This window comes from Rutidosis leptorrhynchoides, chromosome 11 (genome assembly GCF_046630445.1).
Source record: "Rutidosis leptorrhynchoides isolate AG116_Rl617_1_P2 chromosome 11, CSIRO_AGI_Rlap_v1, whole genome shotgun sequence".
Lineage (NCBI taxonomy): Eukaryota > Viridiplantae > Streptophyta > Magnoliopsida > Asterales > Asteraceae > Rutidosis > Rutidosis leptorrhynchoides.
In genome coordinates this window covers 126,170,931-126,187,172 of record NC_092343.1, presented here as the reverse complement: position 1 = coordinate 126,187,172, position 16,242 = coordinate 126,170,931, and the positions used below count along the sequence as shown (strand labels likewise).

Here is a 16,242-nt window from a genome sequence, read left to right as displayed (position 1 = left end):
TGGGACCAAACGAATCCTGTCCCTCTGCTGCATCTTTTGGCTATTCGAAATGTGGGCAAAATCAGAAGGAAAATCTGTTTGTTTAAAGGTTTTTATCATTGTTTTTATGTTATTCGATCCTTTCGTGAAAATTCATTTTCAAGAAAGTTCAATGTTTATACACTTAGTGAATAAATCCTTCAAGACTACATACAATTTAGTAATTGTATGACCCGTTCAGGAAATCCTAAACCCGTTGCACTTAATCCAGAACCTGAAAGAGGCTTGATCAAAAGATTAAAACAGGAAAAACAAAAAAAATTAGGTAGTACTAGTAAACCGAAAACACCGAAAAATATCAAAAAACAAGTAGGAAACATTAGTGGTCAACCAGAAATCAAAACTGAACCTGAAACCATCGTCATTAAAGAAGAAATGGCTGAAGTAACACCTGATCTACATGATCTACCAATGTGGAATACCAGACAAACTGCTCCCCCTCTCGCTCTTGCACCTATAAGAAGACCCGAAATTGAGGCTGAAAACTGGGAAGTCAAGGGATAGTTTATGCACATGGTTCGTGAGAACCAATTCGACGGAAGACTTAATAATAATCCGATATAACATCTAGAAGCTTTTGAATATTTATGTGAACTGTATAAAAACAAAGATGTTTCTTCAGATGCATTTAAGTTAAGAACTTTTCCATACTCGTTAATCGGAGACGCAAAAGCATGGTTGAAAGCATCAAAACCTGATTCTATCAAAACTTTCAACGAATTAAGAGATAAATTCATTACCCGATTTTTCCCACCGGCAAAAGCCGAAAGACTTAGAACTGAAATCACCACCTTTAAACAAAAGGCGGATGAAACTCTTTATGATGCATGGGAAAGATTAAAAAGAATGTTACGAAATTGTCCGCAACACGGATTGCAAAAAGGGCAAATAGTACAAACTTTTTATCGTGGTATTGATGAACATACTCCTGGTATATTAGATTCCTCCGCTGGAGGAGTATTTATGTACAAATCACCAAATCAAGCGTATGACATGTTAGAAGACATGTCAGTTCATACTTTTGAATGGACACCGTCTAGAGATCAACAACCTAGAAGGACGGTGGCATGCCTTGAAGAAAATGAAGACAATAACACAACCATAGCTTCACTGTCAAATCAATTCAAAAAGTTTGGAAGAGAAATAGATAAACTAAATTCAACAGTTTTAGCATTGCAAGTAGGCTGTGAAATCTGTGGACAGCCACATTTCACGAAAGATTGTGATATCAATGATCGGCCAATGAACTCAGTAGCACAAGTTAATTTTATGGCCAATCAAAGACAAGGCAATTTTCAAGGAGAAAATTATAATTATCAACCTGCAAACCCAGGATATCAAAACCCGAAGAATTTTGCTTTTTAAAGAAATGGACCACCTGGCTTTTTCAATAGAAACCAACCTCCATTTCCACCTCAATAAAATTTCCAACAACAACCGTATCAACAACAAAATCATAACACACAACCAGTAGAAAAGAAATCTAACTTTGAAGAAGTTATGATGAATTTTGTCAAAAGTCAATCAGAAACGAATGAGCAAGTGAAGAGACAATTACATCAAGTCCAAACGGGAAACGAGCAAGTGCAAAGGAATCATCAAGCGTCAATTCAAAACCTTGAAAGAGATATGGGAAGAATATCCCAATTGCTTGCTGAAAGGCAATCAGGAACTTTACCATCCAACATGCAACCAAACCCGAAGGACAAGGAAACTCAAAATTCAAGTAATTTTTCACAAGTTAATTCCATAACTACGAAAAGTGGGTTGACCATTAACCCCGATCTTCTAAACCCTCATGCTCCTATTCCTGTTTCAAAAGACAAAGAACCTGTGGTGGAAGAAAATACGATGCCAACCACAAGTGCACCAAAGACTCAAAATCAACCACAATTGAAGGTATACAAACCTCAAATTCCATATCCGCAACGTTTAAAGAAAGATAAATTACAAGCACAATACAACAAATTTGCTGACATGATTAAGCAAATTTGTATAAATGTACCGCTTGTAGATGTTCTTGCGGGTATGCCAAATTATGGATGATTTATCAAAGATCTCATAGCTGACAAAGGAAAATATGCAGAAGTTTCAACCACATTCCTTAATGAGGAATGCTCGACAATTTTACAAAAGCAAAATTTGCCACCAAAACTTGGAGATCCTGGAAGTTTCATCATTCCCTGTCAAATGGGAGATTCAGTTATGTACGATGCATTAGCTGATTTAGGAGCGAACATTAACCTTATGCCTCACTCCTTGTACTTAAAATTGAACTTAGGTGATTTAAAACCAACCAGGATGTGTATACGATTAGCTGATAGAACTTACAACTATCCTATTGGCATTGCTGAAAACCTACCGGTTAAAGTAAATCACTTAATCTTTCCTGCTGATTTTGTTGTTCTTGAAATGGAAGAAGATAGTAATGTTCCCCTAATTCTAGGGCGTCCCTTTCTGAATACTGCAGATGCAATTGTGCGCGTATGAGAGAACAATCTCATCTTAGGTGTGGGGGAGGATAGAATTATATTGAACATTGATAAGGCTATGAAACACCCTATGTCTCTTGATGATGAATGTTTCCAAATAGACATGATTGATTGTTGTATTGAGAAAGAACTAAAAGAACTATTAAATATTGACACCTCAGAGTTCACCCTGATGGGTGAAGGTGAAGATTTTGATGTCGATATGGAGTTAGACAAGCTGTTGAAGGTATTCACTGATGAAGAGTATGTAGAAGAAGAAATTCCCAGGGAAGATGAACCTTTTGAAGAAATTACCGATGGTAATAGGTTCCGGATAAAATCTTTCTTGGAAGAACCACCCACCTTGGAGCTTAAAGAACTCCTGGAACATTTGGAGTATGCTTATCTCCAAGGAACGTCACAATTACCCGTCATAATTTCATCAAAACTTTCCGATGACGAAAAGGGTAGGTTAATGTCTGTTTTAAAAACCCACAAAAGGCAATTGCCTGGAAAACAACTGATATTCCTGGGATTAACCCTGCTTATTGTACTCACAAAATCCTAATGGAAGAAGATTTTAAACCCGTGGTACAAAGGCAACGGAGGTTAAACCCTAACATGAAAGAAGTTGTCAAAAAGGAGGTCATCAAATTACTTGATGCCGGATTAATTTACCCTATATCCGATAGCCCGTGAGTTAGTCCTGTGCAAATAGTACCTAAGAAAAGGGGTACAACTGTTATTCTAAATGATAAAAATGAACTAGTTCCTACAAGAACAGTCACTGGGTGGAGAGTCTGTATAGACTATCGTCGTCTAAACGACGCTACAAGGAAAGATCATTTCCCGCAACCATTTATCGACCAAATGCTAGAACGTTTGGCGGGAAAAGATTACTACTGTTTTCTTGATGGATTCTCCGGTTATTTTCAAATTCCAATTGATTTAAAAGACCAAGACAAGACCACATTTACTTGTCCATTTCGTACTTTTGCCTACCGACGAATGCCATTCGGATTATGCAATGCCCCAGGTACCTTCCAAAGGTGTATGATGGCAATTTTTCATGACATGATTGAAGAAAGTATAGAAGTCTTTATGGATGATTTCTCTATTTTTGGAGACTCCTTCAACTCATGCCTCTCAAACCTTGAACAAATGCTAATTCGTTGTGAAGAATCAAATCTTGTTTTAAACTGGGAGAAATGCCACTTCATGGTGAAGGAAGGCATTGTTTTAGGACACAAGATTTCTCGAGCTGGAATGGAAGTAGACAAAGCTAAGATTAACGTTATTTCAAAACTTCCTCCTCCAACCAATGTTAAGGGAATTAATAGTTTCCTTGGTCATGCGGGATTCTATCGACGATTCATAAAGGACTTTTCCAAAATCGCTCGACCCATGACTAAACTTCTTGAGAAAGACTGTACATTCAATTTCAACGATGAATGTCTAAACACTTTCTCCATTCTGAAAGAGAAACTTACGAATGCACCCATTATGGTATCACCCGACTGGTCCAAACCTTTCGAGCTAATGTGTAATGCTAGTGATTTCGCGTTGGGAGCTGTTTTAGGTCAACGTCAAGATAACAAATTTCAATCAATCTACTACACAAGTAAAACACTTACAAGAGCTCAGTTGAATTACACAACTACTGAGAAGGAGCTTCTTGCAGTAGTTTTTGCTTTCGATAAGTTTAGATCTTACCTAGTGTTATCTAAAACAATTGTTTATACCAATCATTTAGCCCTAAAGTACTTACTCAAAAAGCAAGATGCTAAACCTAGACTCATTCGTTGGATTCTTCTCCTACAAGAATTTGACATTGAAATCAAGGATAAAAAGGGTGCTGAAAATCTCGCTGCAGATCACTTGTCCCGTCTTGAAAATCCTAACTTAGAAACACTCCACGAATCTATTATTCACGATACTTTTCCAGACGATTTCCTAATGAAAATTGAAACGGAAGAAGAAATTCCATGGTTTGCGGACTTTGCCAACTATCTAGCCGCAGGAATTCTTGTTAAAAATCAAACTTACCAGCAAAAGAAGAAATTTTTCGCTGATATGAAGTTTTACTTCTGGGAAAGCCCGAATCTCTTTCGTATAGGAGCAGATCAAGTTATTCGTCGATGTGTATATGGCAAAGAAGCGCAACAAATTCTAGAGCACTGTCATCAAGGACCGGCTGGTGGACATTTCAAACCAACCTATATAGCTAAGAAGGTCTTTAACTCAGGTTTTTACTGGCCTACTATTTTCAAAGATTCTTACAACATGGTAAAAACCTGTGACGCTTGTCAAAGATCTGGAAATATCTCCAAGAGAGACGAAATACCACAACAAAGCATCCTAGTATGCGAAGTATTTAACATTTGGGGTATTGACTTCATGGGTCCATTCCCAACTTCTAACAAATGCAAATACATTCTCGTAGCAGTCGATTACGTTTCTAAATGGGTTGAAGCAAAAGCGCTACCCACTAATGATGCTCGAGCTGTTGTCAGCTTTCTTAAAAACCTTTTTTTACGTTTTGGGCTTCCAAAAGCATTAATCAGTGATCGTGGAACTCATTTTATAAATCTATTACTCGAGAAAATGCTTAAAAAGTACGGAGTTAATCATCATTTCTCAACTTCTTACCACCCTCAAATGAGTGGCTAAGTTGAAAACACAAATAGAGGTCTTAAACGAATTTTAGAAAGAACGGTTAAGAATAATCCAAAAATCTGGCAACGAAAGCTAGATGATGCGCTGTGGGCATTTAGAACCGCATTCAAAACGCCCATTGGTACTACTCCTTTCCGATTAATATATGGTAAGGCGTGTCATCTACCTGTAGAGGTTGAACACAAAGCGTATTGGGCACTAAAAGAATGTAATACAGACCTTGTGAAAGCCGGAGAAAATCGATTCTTACAATTGCATGAATTAGACAAGCTAAGACTTCAAGCATATGAAAACTCGAGATCTTACAAAGTGAAAACTAAGAAATGGCACGATGCTCGCTTAAAAGAGAAGAAAACATTTGAACCTGGGGACAAAGTTCTAGTTTTTCAATCACGTTTTAAGTTTTCACATGGGAAACTTAAGTCCCGATGGACGGGACCGTATGAAGTAAAACACGCATTTCCATCTGGATACGTAAAGTTATATGGCAAGAATGGTGGTACTTTTAATGTGAATGGTCATAGACTTAAATTCTATTATGAAGGGTTCAACAACACTGACAGAGATGACATCACATTCTACCCTAAGGACAAATGAATATAGGGTAATTTTAGCTAACCACTCGCCTTCTTAAAACGTTTCAAAATATTTCGAGAGTGGAGCCCGATTAGTCTTTCCCAAGCAGACACTAAAGAACTAGTCATCTCCCTCCATTCTGATTTTTTTTTAAGTTTTGTATGAAAATAATATGCTTTTTAAATTTAAGTTTTGTGTGAATTTAAAAACAAAATTTACTTTATTTCATTAAGTTTAAATAATGATTTCTAAAATTCGTCGTAAGTTAAACACTAGATCGTAGAACCGAAATTGCTTTACCCAAGGACGGGGCAAAAAATTTTGTTATCATTATTTTAATATTATTGATCTAAAGTATGTCAAAAATATTATATGAATGTGGGATAATATACCCAACTTCAAAAATATGTATATATATTTGTAGTTTATATTATGTACTAATAAGGGTAAAAGACGCATTTTCAAATACTAGTATTAAGTTCAGCAAAAGCAACCAATTTTTGACGAAACATGTGAAAAGATGACAGAAATTTTAGGATGACGGTCAAATCAACTTCAACAGATTAAACAAATTTCACAAGTTACGGCTTTTTAGCTAAAGAGGTTTTAACTCCCTTTCTATTCTAATTGCCCTCGTGAATTTTATCTTGTATGATTTCATTGCAAATGAGGGCATTGCATGATCTCAAGTGTGGGAGGAATTATAAATTCTCTCGGGTTTATACACTTGACTTATTTTTTAAATTTTGTGAAAATTTAAAAAATTTTAACTAAATGAATTCAAATCTTGTTTAATATGTTTATGAACGATAAAACTAGGTGTTAATACCGAAATTATTGTTACCTCAACGAGAACATAAATTGAGAAACTACCAAATTTATGAATTTATTTGATTAAATCAGGAATAAAAAGATTCAAGAAAAAAGCCAAGTGTGGGGAGATTTGTCAATATATAAGAACGGTTATCACATGTTTGTGCGAAGTTTATTGCAGGTACTTTTGCTTTAGACTGTATAAATTTGTTTTACCCATTAAATTGTAACATAAATGAAAGAAAAGATGGATCTACACGATGAATCAATTCCATCATTAAAATGAAGTAAGTCTTCAGAAAAAGAAATGCACTTCTTGATTTAGGTCAGGAAGTTGTCATCCAGACCAGTTGTAGAGTCTACGAAAAACCTTAAAAAGTTTTCTCAAAAATCAGCTGGAAATCCACGGAGCTCAGCATCAAACAGGGTCGCCAAGTGGTCAGACATATCCTAACCATGAGAGGATCTGTCTCGTAAAATGGGGAGGGCGCCGTGCAAATTAGCTTGATAAGACTAATGAATCAGACCCCCAAAAAGGATAATCTCCTTAAAGATTAAAAATCAGCTTTTAAGCCTGATATTACTCAATCCTTGAGATTGACCTTAAAGATTGAGAATTACAAACTCATGGAATTCAATGATATCTAAACTCGAGCTTGAACGAGAAAATATTTTGATCAAATTAAAACCGATTTGTTTTCTGAAAACCTATTTTCAATGCGTTCATTATCATTGAACGTAAAATCCTGAGAATTCATCATAATTCATTAGGTCACCTGAACCAAATCGGGTGTCAACCGTAAGAACGGTGGTTGCATAGCATGGTCGAAGACAGGACCTTGTGCCAGACCGAAAAATTATAGGGTGATATTTGCTATTTCTCCTACAAAGGATAGTAATTGCATCCGACACGTTTTTGGGCCATAATCAAATGCATGTCATTAGACATTTCCTTAACAGTTGCTTGTTCAACACTTTCCTTTACAACCGAACGGTAGTTTACCGAAAGGTAATATACAGGACAAGTAAACTGGACGTGTGCTTTCCTAATACAAGGTTAGCAAGTGGGTGACACGAAACTGCAAGTTTTGAGCTAAAATTTTAAAATCTGAAACCCACAAAACCCAAAAAAACATTTTGCAAACACCGATGAAGGGTTATTTCGAAAAACTTATCTAGGGTAAAATCTAGAATGAATTTTAAAAAGATCAAATATTTTCATAAAGATCCAATTTCCTTAAAGGATCTAAATTTTCATAGTCATGTGGGACTGTAAACCACATCGTTACTATCATTGTTAATACCTCCGTATCAAAATCACTGATGTATAAAGTGTGAGAATAAAAAAAGTGATTCGAGTGAAGTGTTGTAACGACCCGGCTTTTTTGACTTACTTTTGTGCTTTGTGCTTTCACGAAACTGCGTATTTTTGCGTACTGAGCTAGCTTATGCTCTGGGATCTTTTATCATGATTAATTACTCTCATTAATATCTTACTACGTGCTATTAAGTGTGTAATCACTTAACTTGATCCCCGAATGCTATTACGACCGTTGGTGTCACTTATCATTTTAAACGAGATACGTACTTGGTACACGTTAAACTTTTGTCGTAATTGGAATATTATGACTGCATAAACTTGATTGTTATTTATTATACCAATTACTTGGCTAAAGGGCTTATTTAACTAAGCTTAGTGTTTACTAATGCTTACTAGTTACCTTAATGGACTTAGCACCTTAATTGACTTTCCATGCCCCGACTTGTCTTTGTGACACACGTTTTTCACAAATAATATTTTGGATATTATTTACATTCATGATTAATTAATATTGATCATTTTTAATTAACTAATGTAACTAGTTAATTACTTGGGCTTTTATTTAATTTGTTGCATACTTACTTGGACTTGGGTTTTTATTAATGTACATGGACTTGGAAGCCCACCCTACACACTTAATGGACTAGTTAGGAGCCCATTTGTTACTAGTAACTTATTAAGGCTTAACTTAGATTAATTAGTGAATGGAATCTAGTTACATGCATACTTACACCACTTTCCCATACCAATTTGCTTTAATACCATTCCAAGCTCTCACCATTCTCCCACATTTGAAAGTTAGCATGTGACTTGCCTCTTTGGGACACCTCTTGGCCGTGAACTTCAAGGGTGTAGGAGGGAGTGTTGTTTTCAATTTTTGGTGACTTATTTACTAGTATTCTCTCACATTTACACACACATACTTGCACACTTTCATTTTTCTCTCATTTTCTCTCTACTTTGTAAGTAACAAGGCTTTAGTTTCTCTCGTTTTCTTCCTCTAAAAACCGCCACCATCATCATTAAATTACTTGTTCTTTGTTGTTGTTTAGTTACTTGTAGTTGTTTGTTGTTGTTAAGGATCAAGTTCTCTAACTTGTATCTTCATGTAATCTTGGTTACTTTCATCTTTTGTTTGTAAAGAACCAAGAACAAGAATCTAAACTTTCTAGTTTATGGTTCTACACTTAAATGTTTTAAAGATTTAAAGTTCATGAGTTATATAATCATACTTGTGTTCATGTTAGTAAACTTGAGGTTTACTTTCTTAAAGATCAAAGCCTTGGCTTGAATCTTTCTAAGTATGAATAACCATGAACTTATTACTTGTAGAATTAGTTTATCTCTTCATTTTATGTACTTTAAAGTTGTGATGTTGTTAAATTGGTCAAGTATTACTAGTTAATCTTGATCTCATATTTCTTGAAACTAAAAGTTCACTTTATAAGTTCAAGAACATGGACGTATAACTTTCTAGTTATAACTTCATATACTTGTAACAACCCGACTTCATAAACCCAAAAACGCGTACCAAAAAAAAAAATTTACGGCAGTGCATCTGGACGGCGTCCAGAATCCTGGACGGCGTCCAGATCAGAAGAGTGGGACGGCGTCCAAAGGTTGGGACGGCGTCCAGCTCAAATAACTGGGACGGCGTCCAAACAATTGGGACGGCGTCCCAATGGCCTTCCAGCTACTGATCACGGGTCCAACTCACACGAGCGAAAAACCCGCTTCCCGACACTTTCAAACGAAAACCTTTTTACCACAAGTTAATATAAGTGAAACTAAGAGATTTTCATCATCAAATAAAGTTTTACATCAACGGGCCCACATCGTCCATTTTACGAGTTTCGTTCAAAAATAAAAGTTTCGACCAAATATAAGTTTAAGTTCCAAACGACACTAGAGCATGGTGTTTGGGGTTAAACTACCCAATCTCGGTCGAACTCCAAAAGCTAACACCCAAAAGCATCCCCTAACAAGACAAGCGGGAGATCACTAATCCAATTGAACACTCTTACCCTTGTCAACGCTCGAGCCTATAAAAAAAAGTAAACAACGAGAGGGTAAGCAAAGCTTAGTGAATGCAATAATTATACATACATATATATAACCCATCTATTTGCAATCACAATTACCGAATACCTTGTACGAACTTGAAACTCAAATTAGCATGACATCATACCCGAAATACTTAACAAGTCGCACATTATCACAAAACCGCATTAGCATATACTCAACACAATATATTTAAACAATATGCTAAACAATCCACAATCTCAATATGGTTAACCATAACGCTATGGTGCTACCGGCTCGTGGTTCACACCATACGCCATTGAGTCATACTCTTTTATAGTGCTACCGGCTCGTGGTTCACACTCGATGCTACCGGCTCGTGGTTCACATCTTAGTTTATAGTGCTACCGGCTCGTGGTTCACACTCGATGCTACCGGCTCGTGGTTCACATCTTAGTTTATAGTGCTACCGGCTTGTGGTTCACACTCGATCACACACATGTTATGGCACTACCGGCTCGATGGTTCATACCATAACACCCACAAATAAATACATCATATACACATACGTATAATTACTCCACTCACCTTAGAGTCTTCGTGAAAGATAATCGAACTTGCCACTTCAATGTAACGTACCTATTACATTTTAGCACATAATCAAATCACAACTCAAGTCGGTCAAGCAACTCACTCAAAAATCTAGAGTCTTTTGACCCTAAGTGCAATCCCAACCCATTTTGCACCTTTAACCCTAATAATGGGTTAACTTCACCAAAAACCCTAACTCTAGCCAATTAAGGTCTTAACACACTTTTAACCACAAAGTTAACTCGTTTTCATACATGCAAGACAACCTAGGTCATCAAAGACCCATTTGACCCATTTCAAGGTCAACATACCCATTTAGGTCACCCACAACCCAAATGACTCCCACTAACACTAACTATAGGTGACCTAGTGATCTATTAGGCCTTTAAGACCCATTTACACATTTCAACATTTCAAAACCCTAAGTTAGTCACCATTTGGGTCTTCATGACCCAAACTTACCCAAAACCCCAAATTACTCACAAATGGGTTTTATGTGCAATACTAACCCAAACCCTAACCATTAAACACATTAAACTAAGGTAATCAAGTTTAGGGCTTACCACAACAATCAAAACGAAGCTAACGAGGAGTTGAACAACTTTAATGCTCGAGCTAAAACCCGAAACGAGCTTCTTCTTCTCCGATTTGAGCTTTCTCACACTTGAATCACACTCTCTCACTAGGATTTAAGTGGATGAAGTTTGGTGGTTAGGAATGGAGTAATGAGGCTCAACCAAACTGATCTAGGGCCTTTAATTCGCCCACCAAGTGAAATTACCAAATTACCCATCTAAGATATTTAAAAGCAAAAAGACATGCCTGTCAGCCATTCTGGACGGCGTCCCAAAATGTTGGACGGCGTCCAGGTCTTCAAACTGGGACGGCGTCCCTAACTGTTGGACGGCGTCCAGATCTTCAATGTGGGACGGCGTCCCAAATGTTTGGACGACGTCCAAACCCAAAAAGAAAACAGGATCTTACAACTCTCCCCCACTTGAACCGGATTGCGACCTCGCAATCCACGCCGCATGACAAGCAGGAAGATAAACCAAGACAAACTCTTCGGGCTCCCAAGTAAACTCGGAACCTTTACTTCGCCGCCATTGAACCTTGAAAGTTCTCACCTCTTTATTCCTCAACATTTTCACCTTCTCGTCAAGGATAGCAATCGGTTCCTCGACATATTCTAACTTGTTGTTTAGCTCGATCTCGTCTAAAGGCATCCATGAGGAATCATCCGCAAGACACTTACGGAGGTGGGAAACATGAAATGTATTATGGATCTCCGCAAGCTCTTCGGGTAATTCCAATCGATATGCAACTTCACCAACACGAGCTGAAACCTTGAACGGCCCAATAAACCGAGGAGCTAACTTTCCCCGTTTTCGAAATAGAATAATACCCTTCCATGGCGAAACCTTAAGCATCACCATATCGCCTTCTTGGAACTCAATCAATCGCTTACGTCTATCGGCATACGACTTTTGCCTATCTTGAGCCTTCTTCAAATGTTCCCGAATCAAATCGATCTTGCTATTTGTCTCTAAAACCAAATCGGTACTCCCGATCTCTCTTTGACCCACTTCTCCCCAACAAACGGGAGTTCGACACCTACGCCCATAAAGCATTTCGTAAGGTGGCATCCCGATACTAGTTTGATAACTATTATTGTACGAGAATTCCACTAAAGGCAAATGCTCATCCCAACTACCACCAAAGTCAATAATGCACGCCCGTAACATATCTTCCAAAGTTTGATTCGTACGTTCGGTTTGACCGTCCGTTTGAAGATGATACGCCGTGCTCAACTTCAATTGCGTACCCATATCTTCATGAAACTTTTCCCACAACCGAGATGTAAAACGGGTATCTCGATCCGAAATAATAGATATAGGAACCCCATGTCGCGAGACCACTTCCTTGATAAACAACTTAGCCAAGGCCTCCGACAATATCGCTTCTTTAATGGGAAGAAACAAAGCGCTTTTTGTCAATCGGTCAACTATAACCCAAATCGAATCGAATTGGGTTCTCGCCGTTTTAGGTAACTTTGTAATGAAATCCATGGTAATGTGCTCCCATTTCCATTTCAGGATTTCTAACGGTTGCAACTTACCATACGGCTTTTAGTGTTTGGCTTTTACTTGTAAACACGTGACACATTGCTCAACATACTTCACAACATCACGTTTCATGCCCGGCCACCAATAATCTTTCTTTAAGTCATGATACATTTTTGTCGCGCCCGGATGAATGGAATATTTTGACTTATGTGCTTCATCAAGTAGCACCCGTCGGTAATCACCCATATTAGGCACTCAACCCTTCCTTGAAAGGACAACAAACCACGCGAGCCCATAGTAATGAACTCCGATTGGCCCACGATTCGTTCCGCATGCTTGTTGTGAACGTAAGCCTCTATTTGAATCTCGCCAAGCCTTTCAAGAAAATCGTTGGAAATAATCAAACGTAACGATCCCACTTTTATCACCGGATGTTGACTCTTTCGACTCAACGCATCCGCGACAACATTCGCCTTACCCGGATGATAAAGTATCTCACAATCATAATCTTTCACCACATCCATCCACCTACGTTGGCGATAATTCAAATCTCGTTGATTAAAGAGATGTTTCAAACTCTTATGATCCGAATAAATCGTACACTTGACACCATACAAGTAATGGCGCCAAATTTTCAACGCATGCACAACCGCCGCCAACTCAAGATCATGAGTCGGATATCTCATTTCATGTTCCTTTAATTGTCGAGAGGCATAAGCGATGACTTTACCTCTTTGCATTAGAACACACCCGAGACCATTTAAGGAAGCATCACAATAAACCACCATGTCTTCAACACCTTCCGGTAACACTAACACCGGAGCTTGACACAACTTCTCTTTTAACAATTGAAAGGCAATCTCTTGCTCGTTCTCCCAATTAAACGAAGCATTCTTTCTCGTCAACTTCGTCAATGGAGAAGCGATCTTAGAAAAATCTTGGATAAACCGACGATAATAACCGGCCAATCCGAGAAAACTTCGGATTTCCGTAGGCGTAGTCGCTCGTCCCCAACTCTTCACCGTCTCGACCTTCCCCGGATCTACTTGAATACCGTCTTTGTTCACAATATGACCAAGGAATTGGACTTCCCTTAGCCAAAATTCACATTTGGAGAACTTAGCATACAACTTCTCCTTTCGTAAGGTCTTCAATACTTCACGCAAATGACGTTCATGCTCGTTCATACTTTTCGAGTAGACTAGTATGTCGTCAATGAACACTATTACCGACTTGTCCAACATAGGTTGGCACACTCGATTCATAAGATCCATGAATGCCGCCGGTGCATTCGTAAGACCAAAGGGCATAACTACAAACTCATAATGCCCGTAACGCGTTCGAAAAGCCGTTTTCTCTATGTCTTCCTCACGGACCCGCATTTGGTGATAGCCAGACCGTAGGTCGATCTTAGAGAAATACGTTGCACCATGAAGTTGATCAAATAAATCGTCAATCCTAGGTAATGGATAACGATTCTTGATCGTCACTTTATTCAACTCACGGTAATTAATGCACATACGCATACTACCATCTTTCTTCTTCACAAATAACACCGGAGCGCCCCACGGTGAAGCACTCGGTCGAATAAAACCCTTCTAGAGCAACTCTTGGGTTTGATTTAACAACTCTTGCATTTTCGTTGGTGCTAAACGATAAGGAGTTTTAGCAATGGGAGTAGCTTCCGGAACCAACTCAATACGAAACTCAACTTGTCTTTCAGCCGGAACACCCGGTAATTCGTCCGGAAAAACGTCTTCGAATTCACTAACAACCGGAATTTCACGAATAGGTGGTGGCTCATTGCGAGTATCAACAATGTGAGCAAGGAAAGCCATGCCACCGGTAACAACAAAACGACGTGCCCGTGCAAAAGTGCATATCAACACCGGTCTCCTTCGCTTATCACCATGAATAATTAACTCTCCCCCACTTAGGGTCTTCACACGAATAAACTTATCATGGCATGCAATATCGGCTCTATAACGATCGAGCCAATCCATACCAACGACAATATCAAAGTCGCCCAAGGTCATTGGAATAAGATCAATTTTAAAGGTTTCGGCACCAAAAACAACATCACAATTTTCACACACATCAACCACTAGCACCGTCTTGCCGTCCGCTATTTCGACTTCTACCGGACGACTTAACTTAGCTAACGGTCTATCAAGTTTAGGCACAAATTTAGGAGACACAAACGACAAATTTGCACTGCTATCAAATAGAATTCTCGCCGGATTAGAATTAACCATGAAAGTACCTGAGACTACTTCGTTTGATCGTTTGGCTTCGTCATTGGTCATCAAATAGTTGCGACCCCTAGCCGTGCCCGCCACTTTCTCTAACCGTTTAACATTATCATTATTCAAATCGGGACATTCCGGCCTCTTATGCCCCTCTTTACCACAATTAAAGCAAGTGATTTTAGTCGACGCCTTGGTGCAATCACGGGCCATGTGTCCTCTTTGATTACAATTATAACACGTGGGCCCGAAACCCCCGGAAGCACCCTTCTTCACACTATTAAAGCTTTCGGAGCCTTTCTTTGACTTCTTATTCGAAAAGTTCGAATGACTTGAACCCTCAAACTTCCTCTTTGAAAAAGTAAAATCGCTCTTTCTTGGCACCTCCGGCTCAAAACCCCGAGCCAATTCAAATAACTCGTCAAAAGACTTAGCCATACCCCGACTAATCTTACCCTTGTACTCATCATTTAAAGTGCGGTAAAAATCCTTCATTAGCTTGTGATCATCACCAACATACTCCGGGCAAAAACGAGTCTTTGCCAAGAAGGTAGACTTAAGAGTAACTAAGTCCACTGAACCTTGTTGCAAATGGTGTAACTCGTCCCGGATTCTATCGAGATCGGAAGAAGTTCGGTATTCCTTGAAAAACTCCTTCTTAAATTCTTCCCACGTCAAGCCCATACATTGTTCCTCACCATACAAGTTGATTTTATCATCCCACCATAACTTAGCCTCTTCTCGTAACATGCTAGAGCCATACCTCGCCTTCTTTTCGGGAGGACATTCCGAGGTACGGAAAGCTCCCTCAATATCGGAGATCCAACATGTACTTTTTAAAGGATTCCGCACCCCATTAAACATCGGGGGTTGAGCATCCTTGAAATTCTTGTAGTGGAAGTCTCGCCTTCCTTCACCTCCTTCACCACGAGGATATATGTTTCTAGCGTCAAGGGCCTCTTCGATAGTGGCCTTCATTCGTTCATTTATCAAATCGGTCACCTGCCCATCGACTGAATCTTGAAAGACCTTTCGAACGTCCGTAAGAAAATCCGCTTTTAACTTTTTAAAGACGGCCTCTACCTTGGCCGAAAACTCGGCGTCCTCGCTTGTACTTCCGTTATCATGATCGGGACCGTTTCTCGTCTTCATTCTATAAAACGAAATAGGTTAAACCACACAAACGAAAGGACAAATTACATATATACATACATATACGCCACACTACTCCATCTCGCTCAACAATCGTCGTACATTACTTGTTTGACACGGTTTGCACTCGTAGTGATGGTAGCTAGTCATTACTACGCGAGCACGTCACGTTAACTCGCTAGTACAACGTCCATCTCACTTGATGATTGCTAAACACAACACAACAAATAGCGCATGATTAGTTCACATAAACCTATGCACTAACCATC

General features: G+C 38.7%; 1 non-coding gene across 1 annotated transcript; it reads right to left on the bottom strand.

Annotated features, from left to right (window-relative positions):
• Window positions 1–807: 807 nt before the first annotated feature.
• On the bottom strand, window positions 808–914 carry LOC139878864 (small nucleolar RNA R71). Its single transcript, XR_011769724.1, has one exon. It is a non-coding gene; the product is annotated as a small nucleolar RNA R71 (small nucleolar RNA).
• Window positions 915–16,242: the final 15,328 nt, after the last annotated feature.